Genomic DNA, 4,030 nt, shown 5'->3' with positions numbered 1-4,030 from the left:
ATTTCCTCAACAATCCGTCTGCTGTATTACCCTTTGTTTAGGAATAAAAGTAGAAAAATTGCTTGTACTCATTGTTTTTTTTTTTTGTAGTTTGAACTTAAATACACTTGTTCAGTTTATAGGCAATTTACATAGTTTATTATATAAAAAGAAAAAAAAACAGAGGGTAAAATACAAGATTAAATGTCAAGGCAATGCTTCCTGGAAGAATTGAAGGCCAAATCCAATCCACAAGGACAAACTATTTTTTGAAAGGCCATACATGTATAATCTTTTTAAGCAAGCACCGGGGCGGTACCAGGAGAATATCGGTTCAAGGTCTTGATAGGACTGAGTGTAGCGAGGTCTGTACAAAAAAGACTGAGGGCCAATATTCTCCCAGTATGGCCCTAGCGCTTGGTAGATAATAGATTCATTACACAACTACAAAGAACTTTCAATGTGTGATATACAGTATAACATTTCATTACAGAAATGGGTGAGATGTGAAGAACACTAAATTATTCAGTACTGATTGAGGGCCTACCAGGTGTTTCTGCAAGAAAAAGGATTTTTTACTACTTAACTACATTACATAGTTTAAAGGAAAATTTGCATTAAGTAATCTACCCATGCTAGTTTATATCACTGAATGATTCAACAGCTTTCTCTTGCCTGATTGAAGGCCAGCAGCAGAAACAACGTCTGGCAAAAACTACATGTAGAGTGTAGCCCATGCAGCTGATTTTTACCCAGTGGTGAAGATCATTATCCACCATCTTGATTTCAAAAATGAAGGCGGGACACAACGCAAGATCATTCAGGACAATACCTGGCAAAAAAGAGCAATGTGATTGTTTAATTTTATTAAATGGCCCTTTCACTGCCTTAGTCATGTAATAAATATACTGTAATTATTAATTAACTGTTTTGCTTGACACACAAAACTAATAATCATGACTAAGATGTATCATTTACGCTTATTAAAATGATGGATGTAACAAAAATTTGAAAAGTAGCTTGGATTAAATTACATTCACAGAAAAAATAATCACTTGTAATTAAGGATGTAAACAGCATGTGAGAGTGCTGGCGGGTCATCACATCTAGTCAAACGAATGCCATGGCTTTTCACATGGAGGCCAACATTAAAATTCCACCCCAATGCAGGAACAACTTGCTAACTTAATTGCACAGGTGTAGTGTCCTCCATCCCAGTATGTGACAGTTCGAAGATGATACCTTGATTTGTTTCCGTGTTAAGTCGATACTAAGGTAGATTTGAGTTGGCCAGGCTAATTTTCCTGTAAACCACTGTTGATTTGAGAACATTTGATGAAGAGGTAACAGGGTTCAGGTTCCCTCATAGGGCAGATTTAAAAAGGATTTCAGAAAATCAGTTGGAAAAACATTGTAAGTGAAATGTGACCAGCAAATTGTTAATGGGACAAGAATTGATAATCTCGATGTTTTTGCCCTCATATGAAAACTTTCCTCCCCAGGGTCGTACAAGAACTGTAGGCTGTGACACGGAGTCTTTTCCCTTTTTTTTTCTGTTTTGTGTTCATTTGCAATGAAATTTTTTGCTTAACCCGTTTGGAGTTCTGTTGGTTTCTCACCACAACATTTTCCTAAGAATTCTACAATGGCCTTTTTAGCTCTAAAATTCCACCAACAACAAGACATGGGAGCACGACTTCCTTTCTTTTCGGGTATCTGATGGCCCTGTTTGGATTCTGGAGCTGGCTGTGGATGAACGCTTGGACCGACAGCACTGGGGGTGTATTTTGGCCACGATCTTATTTCAGCATTTAATCAGTGGGACCTCTCCTTGACATCCTTTTCATTTACATTTGGTAGCCCAGCTTTGTTTTCTTATCACTTGTATCTTACGTATTCTCCGAAGGATTGGTTGCGGCCTTCCCTTCTGTTTGTAATTGTGAGAAGATGGCCTGTTTTGCTTTGCACATATTTTCACGAACACAACAGGGAATGCCCTCTTGACATGTTGGGCATGTTCAGTTTGAACACATGTTACGTGGAATCAATGGCCACATCCTTGAAATACTCACCAATTGGGATCTTGCTCTTCACAATTGGGGAAGTCGCATTCCCTACAAGGATCAGGCACGGACTCCTCATTTTGAGATAGGTGAAATCCGCATGGAAGTATCTTACCAGGGACAACTTTTTTTCTGAACAAAAAAAGGCAGCATCCACTCCTGCCTCTCTCCAACTGTAGGTTAACTTGTATAGCTGGTCTTCGCTTAATTGATATTTTTCTTCGAAGATAGTTTTTCGAACTTTTGCAGCCTTAAGTTTGGATCACTTAAGTTGGTTTTGAGAAAGTAAAGTTCTTTGGAGGCAGAAAAGTTTGCTAAAATTATCCTGGCGTTTTTTTGAAGCAAAGATGGACTGGCAAGTTTTGGTTATTTGCTCAGGTGTGCTGTGAGGGGACGTATGATTGCGAATTAAAGAATGAAAGTAATACACTGGATACTCAGTAAAGGCCAGAAGAGAGGTAGCGTGGAGTGGATGCCCTATTTTTTCCAGTTGAGAGAATTCAAGAGGAATACAAAAGGTGACTTGTAGTAGTGGTGATGTCAGAGCAGAAATGTACAACGCAATATTTTTGGAACGAAAAATCACTCCGTAATTTGTTAGCACTAATGGAAGATAGTCATCAAGAAAATTAATCAGAGTTAAAAATTGAAGGTCCTTGGAATTTTCACCAAAGGCAGTATGTCAGGAGCACTCAACCACTTCTTTTTCAAAAAATGATTTTTATCCATCCATGCAACAAATTAACATTAGTGCAGTCACAACCAATTAATAATTAACTTTCGTGGGGAAAAAAAGCTGATCCTCAGTTCTCTAGGATTCTTAGCCAGCAAGGACATTTGCACAAGACTTAACTCCCAGCCAGGAGAGATTTCAAGTACTTACCTTTTTACAGCAAATCAGATTCAAAAAAGATGTTTTGTCAGCCAGCAACTGTGAGGAAATGTCCTGGTTCCCATCAAAACGGAAATTTGAGTCTAATTATGTAGTTTAAATAAGTGGAATGTAGGCTTTGTAATTAAAGAATTTACAATACTGACTTTATTTCTCTCTTTTCCGACCTTAAAAAAGCTAATCTCAAGGCAAATAGACTGTCATGGCACGCTCAGTTGTATAAATAAATTGGCAGTTGCCGCTACATCAACTTTGTTATAATGAAAATTCCTTACTTGTCATCAAATCCTGACAGTGAACATCCTTCCTCCTTGTTGAAGCGCAAGGCTGCAAGGCTTGTGATGCATCTGAAAACTCCATCTCCTCTGGTTCTCCTTTAGGTGGTCTTGGTTAATGTCTGTGTTTATATAATACGAGCAAGCAAGTATCCACCAAAACTCAAGCTTGGGTTTCATATTTTTCAGGTATCTTTTGGACATGGCCAATCCACTCCAGATTCTGTTTGAAGGTATCAATCTCTAAGAATTTTCCAAAAACGATTTCGGTAGCAATTGTCAATTACATCAAAATCGTGTCTTCTAGTGGACAAAGGCCTTAAATCGATTATTTACAGCAATGTTGCATTACAACCTTGTAACCAAAGTGTACTTTCTTATTCTGTCTTTTTTTCAAACAACTTGTAACTCTAATGAAGCAGCAATCGAAATGAAATACGAGTATATAGTACTGTACCTGACCTCCAGGGACAATCTGGCTTCATTCTAATATTAAAAAACCATTTCATTATCTACTGAGGTCCTACTAAAACTAAAAAAAAAAATTTCCTTTTTCCTCTCAAATGCAATAGTACTAGCTCGAAATATCTACTCTTTTAAACGGTGCTGAATTTAATTAAGCCTTGAATTGAACAGTAAAATCGGTTTACTTCCTCAAAATCAGCACAATGGTTTGGCCATGGGACTTCAGTGAACGAACACGACTGCGTTTTGTGGCGGACTCCCCAGGGATTGGTTACCCCAGCTCGCCTTTTTTCCCTTACAAATCACAGAGGCACACATGACCATCAAGGCACCACAGCGTTTCTGATTTGGCAAAT

General features: G+C 38.1%; 1 long non-coding RNA gene across 1 annotated transcript; it reads right to left on the bottom strand.

Annotated features, from left to right (window-relative positions):
• Nucleotides 1-279: 279 nt before the first annotated feature.
• On the bottom strand, nucleotides 280-3,534 carry LOC146450455 (uncharacterized). Its single transcript, XR_014860334.1, has 2 exons — nucleotides 3,210-3,534; nucleotides 280-811 (listed from the first exon to the last, which is right to left on the bottom strand). It is a non-coding gene; the product is annotated as an uncharacterized LOC146450455 (long non-coding RNA).
• Nucleotides 3,535-4,030: the final 496 nt, after the last annotated feature.

Source organism: Pavona decussata, unplaced genomic scaffold, assembly GCF_977016875.1.
Source record: "Pavona decussata unplaced genomic scaffold, jaPavDecu1.1 SCAFFOLD_468, whole genome shotgun sequence".
Lineage (NCBI taxonomy): Eukaryota > Metazoa > Cnidaria > Anthozoa > Scleractinia > Agariciidae > Pavona > Pavona decussata.
This window is presented reverse-complemented; position numbering and strand designations above follow the sequence as displayed.